At 43.2% G+C, this 19,342-nt stretch overlaps 1 protein-coding gene and 1 long non-coding RNA gene across 2 annotated transcripts in view; one reads left to right on the top strand and one right to left on the bottom strand.

Moving 5' to 3' along the window:
- CSMD1 (CUB and Sushi multiple domains 1) overlaps nucleotides 1-19,342 on the bottom strand; it is a 1,700,362-nt gene that overhangs the window by 399,502 nt on the left and 1,281,518 nt on the right. The gene's annotated exons all lie outside the window — the stretch shown is intronic.
- LOC140689536 (uncharacterized) overlaps nucleotides 1-19,342 on the top strand; it is a 31,622-nt gene that overhangs the window by 1,993 nt on the left and 10,287 nt on the right. Inside the window, exon 2 of the long non-coding RNA XR_012064581.1 lies at nucleotides 2,913-3,041. This is a non-coding gene — a long non-coding RNA (uncharacterized lncRNA). The remainder of the gene's footprint in view (nucleotides 1-2,912; nucleotides 3,042-19,342) is intronic.

Below are 19,342 nucleotides of genomic sequence, written 5' to 3'. Positions count from 1 at the left end.
TTAACTCCCTGAGTACCGTTCCCCAAGGAATTAGGACCATGTCCTGTCCTCTTAATTTCCAATGGAGAAACTGGCACATGCCTGTCAGCAAGAAACTGAGTGTGAATACATCAACAAGCCAATAAAAAAGTAATTATTTTCAGATTAATAAAAAATTGTAGTTTCAAAATTAAACTCCCCATGAAATCATCTATAAACCATAAGACAGTAATGGTAAGATTTACCTCAAAGAATAAATGAATAAGCACATTATTTTGAGTGCGAATAAAAATGAGACCAAATTTTTCCATTTCCAAGTTAGAAAATGGTTTCCTTTAAGTGCGAAAGTTCAGTGTCAGCACAGGTGAGACAGTCGAGACAGTCTTACGTAGGACCGACCACTGAGGGGAACTGGTCCAGCTTTCCTAAAAATCGAGAGCCTTGATCAAGTTATCCCAATTCTAGCGATTTATAGAAAAACAGTGCGGGGAGAGGAAAAGAGGGAAGGTCCTGGGACATCACCTCAGCGACTCCTGGACCCACCGCTGCCCGCTCTGCTCATGGATCGTTTACCACCACTCGCTGCTCATATGACATTCATTCACATAAGCAATGAAAGCTCCCTAACACGCGTGTCCTGTCTTCCCGGGCAGAGGCTGTTAGCGGTAAATTCCAGGACAGCCACTGCTTTTCTGCCACTAGCAGCCTTTCAGCGCCTCTGACTGTCCCATGTTCACCTGCCTGCCTCTCCAACAGGGGTGGCATTCATAGTGGGGAGAGCGCACGGCCCACCCATGGCCCGGGTCTTTGCTCTTTCACACAGAGGATAAAGGCGCATTTCTCGTCCGTGACCCACGGGGAAGCTCAGATGCTGTCTGGGGGCGGGCACGTAAACCGAGCTCTGGGAGCCCAGTTTCACCGGGCAGAGTTGTGAAGCCTTCAGACACGGACCCTGTTCAGAGCAGCCCTATAAGGTGAGGCTCTGACAGCCATGCCCTCTGAGTGACAGGATGCCTGGGCTGCACTGAACACAGCCGTTTCTCTCCAGCCTCTCACGGTTCTCCAACAGACAGTGATGCATCAATGAAACCCCTGCGTCCATTCTTCTCGATCTGTGAGCAGCACTGCTCCCGGGACATGGGATGAACGGATGTGTACTTGGCGTGCGGGTGGGTGGGTGTAGGACTGCAGAGCCTCAGCGGTAAGGACAAATGGGCACTGACTCCACTAACTCTCAGCTCAGCTTTTTCTAATCAGACCCATCAGATGATGCACCAGGACCACACCATGAACACCAGAAAGGTAACTGGGCCACGTGGGGCTGAGGGCCTCATCTTCACTTCAGCTCCTGCTACAGGACCACTTGGGGCATTCTAACACGTGGCACAAGAGAGAGACATAATTTTCTATTTTTTTGTTTCTGAATTCTAATGATATTTTCAGTTTAAAATACTTCCTCAATCCCCACTTTTGCCTCAATTATTTGTAAGTATTATTTTGCTGTTTTTCCCAATGCTTTTGGGAAAGCCTCATTAATTTCATTAAACAATATATTAAGTCAAACTTAAGGTGCTGAATAAAAGGGACAAAATTGTATATTCTTTGTGTGAGAATAATAAAATTTCTCTCTGAATGAATCATCATAAGCCATTTTGGAGAAATTAATTACAGGGCATTTTCAGAGACATGCCGTATGAAGGAAACAGCAGGGACTGAAGACCTGTCTAGTGACTGACAGTTAGGAAACACTGCTAAACTTAAATGTCACAGAGACATGATACATCCCTCTTTCCTTCTCCTGCCTCACCAAAACCCCCCAAAAGCCAGTAGAAAGTGAGTGGGTTTAGTGACTTGTACATGCAGGGATCTGTCAGAAACTTAAGTAAAAGTTACGGTGAGGGATCAAAATGCAGATGTCTTCATCTTTGGGAGGCAAACATTTGAAGGCAAAAAAATTTAAGTATAATGGCATCGAACTTCCATAAAAGTTAAGACAAATTTGAAAGTGACTTTAATAGTTTGAAGCCACAAAGCTGAGGAATCAACATACTGCTTAAGCTCCTAATCCTGACTAAGCATAAGCCACGTTTGCCTCTACCTAAAGCAGATCTGAAACCGTTCTTGCTCGAAAAGAATCTGCTTTCTTAATTTTGAACTCTTCTCTGATCTATAAATCTGACCTGCTGTCAGTTTTCCCAGTATATACCCATTAATAACTCGTCTTAGAAAAGGACATAGTGGGAAAAGTCCCCATTAGTGGAATTGTTCCGTCCAGGCGTGAAATGTACGTGTTGCAGCACCGTGTTCTGTAATTGTTCTACGATAGCATTCTGGATTCTAGGGTATGAACTAAAGTTCTTTAAGGTGAGGTTTTCTAATTAGACCATTATGCATAGACCGAGATGCAGTGGTCTGGAGAGAGTGAAGTTGTGTAGGGAAGTAAGACCTTGGCTTTGGATTGCTGAGTTGGATATGCCTCTTATTAGACATGGAGCTAAGAATTTGGCTATATGAGACTGAACAAGGAGAAAGGCTGGACTAGAAATATGAATTGGGGGATTATCAGCCTACAGATGCCAAAAAAGAGCTGGAAAAGAGATGAGATCAACTTCACTAGCAGTTTTCAAAGAGTGACGTTCATGCCCAGGGCCCCTATTAGGTAAGAACTGTTTTCCCATCCATGCTAAGGTGTTACCTGCTCCTTTCACGCTGTAAAGAAGCCGTGCCAGGTAAACTGTTCATCATGAATCAAGGCAGGGACACCAGCAGCACCACGGTCATTGTGTTACTCACGACGCTTGAGTTAAAAATGCCAAGGATGAAGCAATGAAAATAACTAATTTCATGAAGCAACCCTTGAGTTTTTTTTAATGCTTTTTAAAATTTTGATGCTTTTTACTGCTCTGCTTACGAACCAGGAAATACTTTTACAGGACTTCTGCTGCACAAGAAAGAGTGGTGCTTGTCTTGAGGAGAAAGGCTTGTGCACTTCTGTGACTTCAGAGATGGACCGTCTGCTTTTCCATGGAGCACCATGGTTACTGAAAGATGAACAAGTCATGGTGAGTGTACCAGTTTCTATTGCCATGTACTAAGTTGGAGTTGGCCCACATCCTTGGATTCAGTCAACCATGGATTGAAAGTATTTTTTCTTAATTTCCAGAAAGTTCCAAAAAGCAAAACTTGAATTTGGGATGTGCTGGCAACTATTTTCATAGCATTTATATTGTATTAAGTACTGCACGTAATCTAGAGGTGGTTTTAGGCATACGGGAAGATGCGCATGGGTTATACGTAGATACCAAGGCACTTTATAAAAGCAACTGGAACATCTAGAGAGTCTGGTATCTGAGGGAAGTCCTGGAATCAATCTCCCACAGACACCTGGGGGCAGCTGTACCACCAACAGCACTTAAAAGAGCGAGAATATATTGTCTCATCATTGTTTAGGTCTGAAATCCAGGCACAGCTCAGCTGGGGGCTCTGACTTGGGCCTGACATTCAAAGTGTTGGCTAAGCTGACCCTTCATCTGGGGGCCCTGGGAAGACTCTTCCTCCAGGCTCAGTCAGGGTGTTGGTTGTTGGGCTGAGGTCTCCGCCTTCTTGCCAGCTGCTGACCAGGGGCTACGCTCAGTTCCTGGAGGCCACCCACCCTTCCCTGCATGTAGCCTCGTACGCCTTCCAGGAAATGGAGAGTCTCCCTCATGCTGAATCTCTTACACACAGAATCGCTTTTCCAGGAAGAGCTCCTTGGCAGGGCTCCTTTGATTAGGCCTGGGCTACTGAAGACAGTGTCCTTCCCTTAGAGTCGACTGTGCGCCACAATGTAGCCTAATCCCAGGAGGGCTGTCTCGGCGTGTCACTCAAAGGGGGAGCATCAGAGGAGGTCAAGGGTCACTGAAGCCATCTAAGAATTCTGCTTATCATCATCAGATATTAAGGTTTTTCACATTTGGGAATTTGCCATTACTTACTTGAAGATAAATTGTCAACTATTCCTTGAAAAGTAATATTTACCTAATGATGACATTTGAGTTTTTAAAGCAAATATCAGGGTTATGGAAAACAAGTATTTGCCTCTGTGATTTTTACAACTTCCTAATACTTAAAAGCCTTTTCTGAGGACATAGTGATATTAACAAAGGTGATGTTTTAAAGATACTATAAAATAACTGACTTTTTGAGATCTTGACACTGACCATATGGGAAATCTAAATGACTCAGTGAACCAACAATTTTCAAATGACTTGTACGTGATGCCATGAAACCATGCAAGCTACTCTAGTGGGGTAAGATGCACTTGTCTTCTGGGGCAGATCTCCAAGTCAGCCGGTAAAACCTCTAATCCAAGATCTGGTAATAATAATTCTCCAAGTCATTTAAGCGAGTCAACCAGAGAAATGCAATTTGAGAGCTAAAGGAAATTACGTTGTTGGCTCTGTGGCAAACTCTCCCTTGACAAGATTCACTACATTCAGGATGTACCTGCTGTCTTAAAGCCACTTCAGGTTATTAAGGTGCAGTCTTCCCTGTCTTCTCCAGTGATTGAGTGTTTGCTGGTGGAATGTTTTAACCCACCCTGGCAGGTGTCCCGCGTGGAAATAGGCGGTGTTTCCTTGTGGACTTCAGAACAAGACCTTCCCAGTCTAGTTCTGCCACCGCTCACTAGCCCTGAGCTCAGTTACCCTGAATAAGCCCCAGTTACCAATAGTAGGCCCGGCTGGCTGCCGCTAGAGGAAATGACCCTCACGCACTTGGAAAGGGGCAGTGGTCACCCCAGCAAGGCATACTGCAGGATCAGCACCCCAAAAAAAGACTTATCAAGAGTGTGTGACCAGAACACAGCAGGACTATAAGACCACATAACTGGTTTGAGTTCATGAGTGTATCTCAGTGCGGAAGGATGAGTGAGATGCAAGGGGTGCATCTGATGACAAGACATCTTTCTAAAACCCTTTCCCCATTCACTTAGTGTGATAATCTCTAGGTCCACCCATGTTGCTGCAAATCACATTATTTTATTCTTTTTTATGGTTGAGTAGTATTCAAGTGTGTGTGTGTGTGTGCACGCACATGCATGTGCACGTGTGTATATATATATATATATATATATATATATATATATATATATGCACACACACACACACAACTTCTTTATCCAATCATCTGTCGATGGACATTTAGGTTGCTTCCCTGTCTTGGCTATTGTAAACAGTGCTGCTGTGAACATTGGTCACCCTCAAGCTTTGATTCTTCCTTTGTCCATCAGACATTTTTCCATTTGCAAACAGATCTACTCCAAAGGAGATGGTGTGGTCACCACAATGGCTTCCAGTCCTTCCAGTCCCTGGAATAGTGATTCCACCAAATAAGTGGATAATGTGGCTTCCTGCTCATATTTTTGGCCACCCAAGAGATTAGATTAGAGGGAGAAACTATCTTGATCATTTGGCCTCCCTTGCATTCATTGTCCCTGACTTAATCATTTATCTTTGTGGACAAAAGTCCATTCTGATGACCTCTCCGTCTCCAAGGCCACCTAATTTGTGGGATTCAGTTGCCCTGAGCCTGGTCACCATTGAGCAGTGACAGAGCAAATCTCTGGGTGCTCAGAGCAAAGAATTTCACCCCTGATGGCTTTTCAGACCCGTTTGCTCTCTACTGAGTTATGTCCATCCTGGCCACATATGAGTGGCAAGGATTACACTTGATAGTTTGCAACCACCAATGAGTTGCTTGCACACCAAATGCTCTTAATACCTACAGGTGCACCCTTCTGCTACCCCTTCTGCCAGAAAGTTGAGATTTCCTTCTGAGGGATTGACCTCCCTAGCATTTACTATCCTCACCAAGCACACTGTCCTTATCCCATTTTATGGACCTAGAAATGTCCACTGTTCCGGGTTGATAGAAGCAGCTAGGAGCTCATGCAGACGAAGCTCTTAACCCAATATTATGACATGTTCAAACACAACACAATTTATATTATGCTAGATATTAAGAAAAACATATTAGCAATGATAAAAGTGTCTTTAGCCATTATAATAAGTAGACTAATTTACTGCTTCAAAGTCTTATTTCTTCCCAATATTCACTGTGTTCTTTACCTTTTTAGTATGAAAAAATTATTTCAATAATAAACATAATTACAGATAAAAATGCACAGAATCCATGTCCTCCCATCACTCGACTGTAAGTTACCAACTCAGAGCTATTCTTTATTATTTTTAAAAATCTATATCCTTACGACTTCCTCCCTACCCAGGTTGTTTTGATGCTAACTCCAGACCATAAATTCACAAGTTCATAAATATTTCAGTATTCATCTCTAAAAGAGTAAGATGCTTTTTAAAATGAATGTCCAGGATACCATTATCATATGTAAACAAACTCACGATAATCCCTTGATATCATCAAATATCCAGTCAGGATTCAAATTTATCTAATTACCTCATTTAAAAATTAAGCTAATTTTATATTTGGGATTCAGATAAGGTATCGCTATTGTAATTGGTGCATCTGTCTCTGAAGTCTCTTTAAAATTCTGTAGTTTCTCCTGCCATTTCTTCCCTGCGCCATCTGCTCTACACTTTATTTATTGAATGCAGTGAGCTGTGTTTTGTAGATTCTCACTCCTAGATTTTGCTAATCATATTACTGTGAAGGTGTGTTGTCTGCTTCTCTGTCCTTCGAATGTCCTGTTAACTGTCAGTCGGATAAAGCCTTGATAAGATTCAGGTTTGATTTTCTGGAAAGGATTTCTCATAGGTATGCTTTGTGCTTCTAACAGGAGGCACACAATGTATGGTCTGCCTTTCTGTGATTTCGGGAGCTATTGATGACTGGTATCTGGATCCATTATTTCATTAGGGGCTATAAAATGGTGATATTCTTTCTCCCAGCCAGGCTGGATATTATTACAACTTGACTCAATTACATAAAATACAGTGTTGGGCTTATGAATACGAGCTTAGGAGTTACACAGATCAATATTAAATCTGGGTTCTGTCACTTATTAACTGCGGGTCCTTGGGCAATCCACTCAGACTTCCTGTTACTCTCAGTGTTCTAATGCAAATGATGGGGTATTTACATCCACCTCCAAAGGCCTCTGGGAGGACTGGCTGAGATAATGCATTCAGGTAATTTTTGTTTGGTCAAAAGTTGGTGCAGAAACAAGGACTGGGATGCACGCCTCCTGTCTGGGAGGGGTCCTGGGACTGGGAAGGTGGAAGGAGAAAGGGAAAAAACATCCACTGACGAGTGAGCTTCTGCTTTGGGCACCTGAGCTTCAATGCATCCGGGGTTCCTTCTCGGGAACCACGTAGAGCAAACCTGTGAGGGTTAAAGTGGAGAGATTTACCCACCAGTCCTTCCTCTGGTTGGCTGAGGGGGCATTACCCTCCCGGCACTTCCAGGCTGCTCTGTGTGGAGGAGACTCCGAGAGCAAGGCGTCCTCAGGCAGAGAAGCAGAGAGAAGGGGAAGGGTAGGCACAGGAAGCCCTGACTGCAGGGCAGTTCAGAGGCAGGCTGACGGGCTGCCTGCAGGCACCACCCATGGCTTCTACGTGCATGTAAAGTACTCATCACAGTGCCAGGCTGGAGGAAAGGCTAAATCAAGCTTGGATGCCACAGTGTTTCGTGCGGGAGTGGGTTCAGAACATGCCACCCCCAAATATGCTACTTTTGGAAATTGATTTTTTTTGGTGGTGAAGACACTTGAGAAACAGCAGATGCAGAAAGGAAGGGCTCCTCACCCTTGTCCTTCCTACCTGAAAGCAGGTAGGAATTTCCCGGGAGAAAGGTGCCCTCCCTGCACCCAGAGGAGAGAACAGTCTCATCGCAAGAGACGAGGAGCTGACACTGAAATGGACCTGGACAAGGAAACCTACTGAAATAGCCCTCATCTCCCACTAGTTTCCCCTATATGTTTCCAAAGTGATTGCTATAAATTATGGTCCTAAATCCATATCCATTTTCCTGTTTTTTCACTTTGCTACATATTTTTGTTCTTTTTTTTTGTTTTTTTTTTTTTAAGGTTTATAAACTCTTAGTCCTAACCATTTTGGTGGTCTTCATTTTTCACATCAAGGCTGTCATGTGCAGGTACAAATATTAAGTAACATTTGTTTGCTTTCCTCATGTTAATCTGTCTTATGTCAGTTTTATTCTTAGGCCCCAGACAAGAATCTAAGAGGTTGGAGAAGGAGCCTCTCCCCTCTGCATAGAGCTGTATTTATCTTGGGCTCTGCTAGCTCCAGTGCATCACTGCACTGGGAAGAATAGTTTTTTTGTTTTGTTTTGTTTTGTTTTTTGGTGGGGGTGAGAATATATGGATGGGTCTTTCTAGTCCTTTTGTGATATCATAGATTAAAGGAAAAGTATTGAGTTGAAATTCATAGAAATAAAAGTAACCATTTTAAAGAGAACAATTCAGTGGCGTTTAGTCCATTCATAATGTTGTCAACCCCTATCTGTGTCTATTTCCAAAACATTTCCTTCATTTCAAAGGGGAAGCCCCTCATAGCCAGTAAGCAGTTTCTCCATCTCTCCACTGTCCTCCCCAGCCCCTGGCCACCACCAGTCTGCATTCTGTATCTACAGATTTATCTCCACACACAGATTTTTGCTGAATGCCTGCCTTTGGAGGAAGGAGACAGAGGACCAGTGAGCTTCACTGGAAATACAATCCCCCATAGTGTTGAGTGTCTTGAGAAGAGTTCAGGATTCTCTAGCAGACATACGATGACACCGCCAGCCACGGTCTCTGCTAAGAAAGCTGAAACCCGCTACAGGTGAACACAGCCGGGATGAACACTTGGGCCAATGTGGCCACCGTGGCTGGGCTGACCAGATTCCAGCACTACAGGACGATTAAAGATGCAGACTTCAGGGAGAAGAGCTGAAGCTTAAAGGCGTATTGAAAAGGATTAGGAGTAGCATCAGTATCATCAGGCCAGCAAAAAATTGAGGAGGCAGAAATTATGGATGGGGAGCAGTTATGAAGCACAGGATTTACACAGACAGGGAGGAGGACTGAACAAGCAATCAGTCATAATACCAGTGGCAGCAACAAGACGTATCGGGGGCTTATGTGTTAGACACGCAAGATTTCATTTATTCCTCACAACCTGTGAGTAGGTGCCCATTATTATCCCTGTTTTGTGAATGAAGAAACTAAGGCTTAGAGTGGTTAGATCATTTGTCCAGAGGGACTCAGCTCCACTGTGGAGGAGCTGGGGTTTGAAGCCAGGTGGCTGACCCCAGGCCCTCGCTCCTGATGAGCAGGGCAGGGGGTAATGAGCAGTGGCGATGTCATGGGAGGGGCGGAGGGTCCTGTCCCTCAGCTTGTTTCAGATAAACTGCACCTGTTCACAGGGAAGCCACTTTTTTCCTTATGGCTGTGGAATGCGCTTTCATTCCTGGGACCAGAAGAATGTCACAAAAATGAACACCACCAGGGAGAGAGGGCCAGGGAGGAGCGAGATGGAGCAGGGGCCACCTGAGTGGTTGCCTTGGGAACAGGAGCCTCCTGGAGAAGACTAGCTCTACCAATTTAGCCGTGTTGCCTGGGGCCACCTCGCAAGGCGCAACCTTGATAGGATGCTGCTGCACTTGGTTGGAGAGCTTAAAACATTTCCTCTAGAAATAACCTTGAGCGAGCCACTTAACCTTTGCAGATTCCAGCCTCATGGTCAGTAAGCCAGGGAGGTGGTCTTTCCAAGGACTTTTTCAGCTGTTACCTTTCCATGAAATTAAAAACAAATAAATTCTCCAGGATCGAGTCATTACTCAGGATAGCAGTTTAACCAAGAAAACAAAGAGAAGTGTAAATGCAATAGTGAGAAGTGAAAAATATTCACCAAAAATTGGTACAGTTTCTCAGATTATTCCATAAAGGACACTGATTTATGCTCCGGCAACCCTCCACGAAGTTTGTGTTTCAGAGACCCTCATCTTTCTAATTTGCTGGTTTGAGCAACCTTAAGTCCTAAATTATTTTTTTTTTTAAAGACAGAAAGAAAAGACAAAAAAAGCCTCCTAGGTGAACTGAACCTTCAGGAATGAGAACTGAGAGGCCTAATGCTTAACTATAATGGTTAAAAGTCTGAGTCCCAGGGATCGCAAGAGGTGTCATGTATTCATTCAACTCCATCTTGCCTCCTCTCCAGTGTTTGTTAATAAAGTGATCCAAAGTTATCTGAAAATTTATTGTAAACTGAGAAATACATCATAGGTGATAGGGCTTATACTTTTACTCACAATCTGATTCAGGTAGTAGGAAATTTTTATGATACATTTTTGATGAGGTGTGTGAGTGTCTACATGTATGTCTGTGTGCAAATGTACAGATACGGGCAGATGATAGTGAATAAACTCAGAAATATATACAAGCTCTTTAAAAATATGGAGAATGTTAAAAGTAAATATGTGTGTTCTAGTGTACTAAATTAATATTTAATAAAGATACTTAATAACTTAAGATTGTTACACTCTGATCTACCACTCAAGCCGTTTAATTGAGGCTTGTAATTGGAAGTCTGCATTTCATGGTGAGAACTCCAGCCTTAACTTCACACTCAGCCCACAGTCCCACATCTCACCTCCTACCATCTCCCCTATGTGTACCCGTCTTGTCTGCTACATCTTTTTCTGTCACTGGTACTCAACCAATTGATGTGAGGTCTTGGACCAGATGATGTAAGAATGGGTTTGCCTCTGACTGGAAAGTTGGCCATGCCACTCAATTTAAACATGTTTTCTGTAGCAACTTGTGTACCCTCACGTGCTTCTTCCGTAGTCAGATCTGCCAGCTGGCTGCAGTCGGGGCTGAGGCAGTGACTGCAAAGATACATTGCCCCTGGTATCCCCGATGAAGTCCGTTTGGAGCAGCTGCCGCTACGATAACAGTAAGGCAATATGAGGCGGCTTTATCTTTCCAGTTAGAGACATAACTCTTCAATTGCCTTGCTGAGCCCTGCAGAAAAACCTCTGCTCTTGTTCTGAGAACCACAGTCGCTCCCCAGTGGTGTGTAACACACGGGGAAGAAAGGAAGTTTTGTGCTTACTTCTTAGAATAGGTGCTAGGGGTATGAATGTGAGAGAAGTGAGGAAATAAGCTGGCAGCTGTGGCCCTGTGGAGACACAGCACACTTCTGACGGTGGTCAGTAAAGAGCCTCCCTTCCGCTCACATAGCCACAGGTCAGCTTTCCCTTGAACAGGGCACATGTTAATTGACGTGTCTGATTACAATAGTGCTTTTTGTCTGATTACAATGCTGAGAGACATCACTCAACAACAACCTTTTGAGGAAACAAAGATTGGGACCATTCCTCAGCACAGGGGATGGATGAAGGGATAACGCTTTCTGCAAACAATGGGATGTTACCTAGCAGTTTAAAGTCATAATGTAGAAATGCTCCTCATCATTCTTAAGGTCTGAGCAGAATTTCACACCCAATGTGTCTCCTTCCTACTCGACCACCATCCTAGCCCCTGGGTCTCATCTCCAGACCACCCACTGCAGATCTGGCAGAGGTACCCTCCTCCTGCTCTGAGAGCTTGTAGCATGGGTGACCCTGCTTTTGTGAGCTGCTCCAGAGTGAAGCTGTGGCTACAGGTACAGTCAGCCACACCTGGGCTGCTTCCATGCACCATCAAACTCAGCATGACTTTGAGCGAAGGTCTCAGCTTGACCTGACCGCCCAGTTCCTCATCTCCCAGGTGGCTATACTGTGACTGGGCTGTTCGATGAGGCAGCAGCGAAAGTTCCATACGTCTACATAATACATGTAGGATGGACTCTAAGTCCAATGAGGGTGTCCTCTGGGTGAAATGCTCACCCCAGATGTGTCCTCCTAGAACGTGGTTCACAGACAACGCTCAGCACTAGATTGTGAAATAACTAGTGTGCTCACAAAGTACGTTCACTGAATCTGACAGTCCAGCTTAATTTACGTAAAACAATCAAGTAACTACAGTTGGCCCATATTTGGACCTTATCTGGGATGATAACAGGAACTATTGCTCTAATAAAAAATGCATTTCCTATTTTTTTTCAGATTCTACATATAAGTGATATCATATGGCATTTTCCTTTCTCTTTTTCCCTTATTTCACTTGATATGATGATCTCCAGGTCCATCCATGTTGCTGCAAATGGCATTATTTCACAATATATATATATGTGTGTATATATATATATCACTATATATATATACTATATGTGTGTATACACACACACACACACACACACACACACACATACATACATACAACATCTTCTTTATCCATTTATCTGTTGAGGGACATTTAGGTTGCTTCCATGTCTTGGCTGCTGTGAGCACTGGGGTCCATGTATCTTTTTGAACTAGAATCTTCTCTGGATATATGCCCAGGAGTGGCATTGCTGGATCATAGAGTAAGTCTATTCTTAGTTTTTTAAGGCACCTCCATACTGTTTTCCATAATGGATGCACCAAACTACATTCCTACCAGCAGTGTAGCGGGGTTCCGTTCTCTCCACACCCTCTCTGGCAATTATCGTTTGTGGGCTTCTGAATGATGGCCATTCTGACTGGTGTGAGGTGATACTCATTGCAGTTTTGATTTGCATTTCTCTGATAATTAGTGATATTGAGCATTTTTTCATGTGCTTATTGGCCATTTGTATGTCTTCCTTGGAGAATTGCTTGTTAAGGTCTTTTGCCACTTTTTGGATTGGGTTGTTTGATTGTTTCTTATTAAGTCGTATAAGCTGCTTATATATTCTGGAGATCAAGCCTTTGTCGGTTTCATTTGCAAAACGTTTCTCCCATTCTGTAGGTTGTCTTTTTGTTTTACTTATGGTTTCTTTTGCTGTGCAGAAGCTTGTAAGTTTCATTAGGTCCCATTTGTTTATTCTTGCTTTTATTTCTGTTGCCTCTGTAGATGCCCTAGGAGAACAGGGCTGAGATTTATGTCAGAGGATGTTTTGCCTGTGTTCTCTTCTAGGAGGCTTGTGGTGTCTTTAAGCCACTTAAAGGACACAGATGAACTTATTTACAAAACAGAGACAGACTCACAGACATAGAAAACAAATGTATGGTTACCAGGGGAAAAAGGGGATAGGGAGGGAGAAATTAGGAGTTTGGGATTAGCAGGTACAAACTACTGTATATAAAGTAGATAAACAACAAGGTCCTACTGTTCAGCACAGGGAACTGTATTCAATACCTTGTAATGGCCTAGAATGAAAAAGAATATGAAAAGGAATATATATACGCATAAATGAATTGCTACACTGTATACCAGAAATTAACACAACATTGTAAATTGACTATATTCCAAGAAAAAAAATAAAATAAATTAAATAGGCAAAAAAAATGCATTTCCTTTACTTTGCATGCTGCTATCTAAAGAGACCATCTTTGATTTTTCTCTCTAGAGATAGGCCGATTAGCAGTAATGATCCATAGGCTTACCATGCTAAGGGAGATTGGCAAGGGTTTTCTTTCAGGAGGAAAAGGTATCAGCTTAATATGAACCCAGCTTTCCCCATTTGACCTTCTGAATCTCATTCCTTGTGTAAAATTTTATTTTTGAATTTCTCGAATTCTTTTAGAAACAAAGAAGTTGAAATTATTGAAGAATTAAATTAAAGGGTTGGACTAAAATACATTCTCAAAAGGTATCATTTTGTTCCGTCTGTTGCCAGAGTCCCTTACTTGATTCTGACTTCTTCTCTCGCTGTTACTGGTTTCTTTGCCCCGGCGCCCTTGAGGAGAGAAGTACACTTCCTCTTAAGTCAGCTCAAAACTGCCAGCGGAAAGCATGCTCCTGGCTGCTGAGCTGCTCTTAAGCTACTCCGGATGCCCCGACAATCCCTCTACACTGCCCAGGAAAATCGATTACAGTCCCTTCACTTAGGTCTCCAGCCTCCAAGTTTAGGCAGTGGTATTTAATGAAAGCTGTTCTGCCAGCGTTCAACTTGAGCGGCTGCATGAGATCATTTGAAATCAAAGGAGAGAATCAAAACCAGCCAAGATGGTAATCTTTACAGCTGCAGAAGCATAATGCAGATCACGTTGGCCAGCTTTTAGTTAATCTTTGCAAAGTGACGATTCCCTTGAACTCTGGCTTTCTTTTTAACACTATAGAGAGATGACCGTCAAGGGAAATTTTTATGAGAAAGAACTAAATTACCGGCAAGAGATGGCAGAGGACATTGTGACAAACTAATGAAGGGGAAGTGAACTGTATCTCCCTTGCTCGTGTTTACGTGTTTCCGACATTGAAGTAAATGACGACGACCGTCTCTTCATTAACATCACATAGACTCTAGCATACACGTTCAATTATTGAATACATCTAGTAGACGTGTAAGAAAACAGTAGCCTCTTTTGTTCTCCAAGTTCAATAAACACAGAACTAAATCCAAAGAAGTTTGAATTTTACAATGTTTAAAAAAAGAAGGACAGAGGATTTTTAGGGCAGTGGAAGTATCCTGTGCGATATCATAATGGTGGATGTGTCATTACACATTTGTCCAAACCCATAGAATATGAAATGCCAAAAGGGAACCAAAATGTGAACTGTGAACTTTGGGAGATGATGATGGTCAGCACAGGCTCTTCAGTGGTAACAGAGGTGCCGTCCGGTGGGGATGTTGACGGCGGGGGAGGCTGTGCATGTGTGCAGGCAGGGGGTGTGTGGAAAATCTCTGTACCTTCTGCTTAGTATTGCTGTGGACCTAAAACTGCTCAAAAATAATAAAATATTAAAAACGTAATAGAGAAACAGCCCTAAGAGGAAAAATGAACACCATGTTAGCAAGGAGGGAACAGTATCAGGTGTTTTTACGTGGATTGTGCGCATCAGTGTACACACACAAGTCCTGGCCTTTAACAACCGTAACTCTGTGTTCTTTTCATAAAATATGTGTGGTGGCCATCGCAAACTTTCTTTCAATCTTGGGTGGAAATCACACTTGGAGCTGATACCTGTAGCTAATGCATTATTTACATTTGAATTTGGATCCTGATGATCAGATATGCAGGCATCGGGCCCTTAGTCAGAGATGAACGCGCACGCCGTGCCCTTTCAGGGACTGTGAGCTCCAGTCGCGGGGACACAGTGGAGTGCCCTCAGCTGACACGGAGCACCCCCAGCGTAAACTAAGAGAAAACAAGGTCTCACTGTGGATTCAAATGATGACACCGTAGGGGTGACGGTCTGGTCCTCAACCCTAATTCCAAAGACAAATTCATCTAGCTAATGGCATTAAACAAGACAACGCACTGAACAGTGTGGACGCCCCCAACCCTGCAGACATGCTGGCTTGTATGGTACCATTTTTATTCTTTATTTAAAATAGATATTGATAAGAGGTGCTTATTCACTTTAAATTTTAGCACATTAATATTTCAGTTTCTAAAAATCTGTAAAGCCTCCAAAACCCTTCCTCTGCCCTTGGCTTGTGGACGTACAAGCAGAAACAAAAGGCATATTGAAACTTGTTAAAACTACTTCCATCGATACATTTTATTGTAATGTAACTTTGTCTTTCCTTTATATATATAATTTCACATATATAAATATATTTCACACACGTGTATATTTTTTCACCTAAGTTTAATCTAAGAATCATGATGAGGGTTTACTCTACAAAGTTACTTTATTCAGATAATTTTATTTTTTCCAAGCTTTACTAAGGTGTGATGATAGATAAAAACTGCATGTGTTTGACATGTGTATTCAGTGTGAAATGATGACCACAATCAAGCTAATTAATACCTCCTCCCCCCCGCCATAGTTGTTGGGGGGGGGCTCCGCTCTAACAGCTGTGGTCTGTGATGTGGCCGACCCTGCGACCCTCGGTGACAAGAGCTTCAGGACTTCTGTAGTGTATTCTTCAGCTCCAAAATTTCTGTTTGATTCTTTTTTTTTATGTTTCGTGTCTCTTTGTTGAACTTCTCAGTCACTTCCTGGGTCTCCATCCCGTGGGGTCCATTTGCTAGAATTCTGTTGGGTTCCTTCTGTGGTGGCACATTTCCCTGACTGAAAGCCCTGCAACCTTGCAGAGGTGCCTGCAGATTTGAAGGTGCCCCCTCTTCCAGACTGGATGGACTGGCTTCCCCTGCTGGGGAGGGCCCTGCCGGGGCGTGCTGTGACTGGGTCCAAGGGCGCAGGGCACCAGGCATGGGGGTGCTGCAGCTTCAGGTGTGTGGGGTGGGCTCTGCTCGCACAGCTATGGTCTGTGACGTCACCGACCCTGCAGTCCTCAGTGAGACTTGCGTCAAGACTTCCGAGGTGGCTGTGACAGCCGTGGGGTCCTCCGTGGCACCTCTGGGGCCAGCATAAGGGTTGGAGGCAGGTGTGCACGGTGACTGGTAATGTGCACGCCTTGATGGCAGGGTCTGCCTGCAGGTATGGGCTTGGTAGGGGGAGCCGACAGCGGACACGTGTGGTGATGACGGCTGACACCAGTGGCCAGGGCCAGCAGCAGGCATACTCTCATTGTTTGCACCGGGTGACGGGGCTGGGGTGCACATGGCAGCACTGATCGGGTTCCAGCAATGGTGCAGAGAGGTTGGGACTCAGCTGGAGTCTGCAAAGAAGAAAATCTCTGGGGCCCTTAGAGGCAAATGCTACAAGTGAACTGTATCTCCCTTGCAAATCTCTGGGGCCCTTAGAGGCAAATGCTAAGCTAATCTGTTTTGAGCATGACTTTAAATTGGCTCTGAATAAACTTCCTGTTCATCGTCTAAAACATGACTCAGTTTCTAGAGGAACAAAGATAGCGTGGGTTCCTTAACATAGCTAGAAAGGGTGAGATTTTTATGAACGTTCAATGAGGTTTTTTTTTTTAATTTTTGATACCTGTCATTTAAACTCTAACTAGTAAAAATGCTCAGAAGCCCACATCTACTCATTCCTTGAAATACTTGTTGCTGAGAAAATTTATATGAACGTGTAAAACTATAAGCTGCCCGTCTAGTACTGATCAGATTAAGGTTAGCTAACGAATAAAGCCTGAGAGTAACCCTTAAAGAATCATCTGAGTTACAACTTTATTTCATAAGAAAAGACTTTGCTTAATAGAATTTCCTGGGGAAAGAAAACTGCAAATCATATGAGAGTTGAAAAAGGGATCCTGAAAGGACTGACTGCAGGTTTCAATGAATATTATTAAGACTAAGTTATTGATCCACACTGATCAAGACATCAGCAATAGATTTAATAACCATTGGAGATCAAGGGATATAATTTTTTTTCGGTTTGTTTAGCAGTAAGTAACGTAGACATTTTACATTAATGGCACTTCAGAGAAACGGGTAAGCTGAAGAACCTTAGGAAATGTACAATGCTGACTGAAGTCTTTAAACAATAATGACATTTTCTCTAAAAACTGGAGAAAAGTGAATGCCAGAACTCTCTTCTATCTGCAGGACACCCGTAATTAAAATCCTCTTGGACTCTTTGGGTGTCATTGAATCAATTAATGAAATACAAAGGAATTTGCAAAAAAAAGATAGAACCACTTGCAAAATGCTCCTTTTGTGAAAATGCAACAAAGGTATTAATTTCACTGAATTTAAATTTTATATTATTTGAGTTCTCCACAGTCACTGCTCTTTCAAAAGTCTTAAATAGTAATTTCAATGATTTCAGTAGAGCGCTTACTTCACATCCAGGTGGTGAGAGTTGTTGTCAGTTAAGAAAACTGCAATCCAGGTGGGGTTTTCCAAGAAAAATTTACACAGGGAATTAAAAAAATAAGTCTGTTATTCTGATAAAGCGAATAATCATGCGATCACCTCCTAGGCAGTCAGGATTTAATTTGTGGGGAGACCAGGCGGTTTAGCTCCCTTCACATTGAGGGCATCACCACTGTGACTTCTGAGGCCTCTTGCTGGTCACTGTCATGGACACTGAGGACAGGACTGAGGACGAGGTGGTTTTCCCCAGTCTACTGAGTCGCATAGAGACCTCTGGCTCTTTAATCAGGATGTCAAACGCTGGTCCAGGGCAATCTCGTGAATTACAACAAACAAAAAACCATTCATACTTGTTTACTCTTTTTTCTATTTAATTTTTTTTCTTTTTTTTCTTCTCTTTTCTCTTTGGTAGTATAATTCCTTCTCTCTCAGTCACTGCGATATTTCATATAATCCCTATCTTTTGTTCCCTTCCAAGGAAGGAGCTGAAAAAACTCATTCAGGTTGAAGAATAAATGGTAATAAAGCACATAGTTTGACCTCTCAGAGATTTTTGCCTTATAAACCAACGTTTTAAATCAAGACGAAGGCCTTAGTACGAGGATATCAGATGTTATCCATTGGCGGGGCAGACACCTTGACAGATACTGTGCGATTCCACCTAATATCCCAGAAATTGTTGTGTCTGGTCCTGTTGAAAGGCACTCCCAATCTTGCGTGAAGCTAAAATGATTTACACTGGAGCTGTCCAATAAAATAAAATGTGGGCCACAGATGTGACCACGTGTGCAATTTAAAATGTTCTGGTAAACACATGAAAAAAGCTTTAAATATTTAAAATGATAAAAGGACATTATCTTTTCAACATGTAACATCATGCAGTCATTCTTTCCCATATTGCCTTTGAAATCTGATGCATTTTATACTGTTGGCTCTTCCGTGTTTGAACCAGCCATGTTTTAGGGGCTCAGTGGTCATGTGCGGTCAGTAGCTACCATATTGGACAGTGCAAATTCAAAGACTAACTAGTGGCAAAGGCAATACTAGTTAAGAAAAAACAAGCAGATTTCACAAGAGCTCTCAGAAGTGGGAGGCGTCCGTGGAGTGCTCAGAGAAGGGTAAGTATGATTTACAGATGGAGAAGAGGAGGGAAATGATACAGTAAAGACAGAAGCAGTAGTTGGAACTGAGGTCCTGAGACTTGAGGCGACGGTGCAGAGACAAGTCTGGGGAATCAGGATGTAGATTCCGTGACGTGTAACGGGGGAAGAGGGGCAACGTAAGCACGGCCATCTGCAAGGGTACTGAATGCACAAAGGAGGAAACGGTTACCACGTTCCAACTGGAGCATCAGCTTAGCAAGGCCACGGCGGGAGGTAACCGCTCAGTGTGGGGGGCACGGGGGAGGCTGAGGGCAGAACCTCATTCACGGTCTTCATGTGTGGGTGGGGAGGAAAAGGTGGAAATGACAAGAGGGAGAAGCCATGTGTGAATAAGCTAGGGTCTGGGGGTCAGAGAACGCGGGGGCAGTGTAGGACACCGGGGGTTTAGGAAGGTCTGTGGGCATCCTTCCCAGAGGTTTCACGGTGGGAGACAAGAAAGGTGAATGGTATCACAAGAGGGTTTCTATGGCTGGACTGTCTACACCAGATGTGCTAGTTAA

The sequence above is a fragment of the Vicugna pacos genome, chromosome 26 (genome assembly GCF_048564905.1).
Source record: "Vicugna pacos chromosome 26, VicPac4, whole genome shotgun sequence".
Lineage (NCBI taxonomy): Eukaryota > Metazoa > Chordata > Mammalia > Artiodactyla > Camelidae > Vicugna > Vicugna pacos.
Note: the sequence above shows the minus strand (reverse complement) of the source record. Positions and strands in the feature narration are given on the sequence as shown.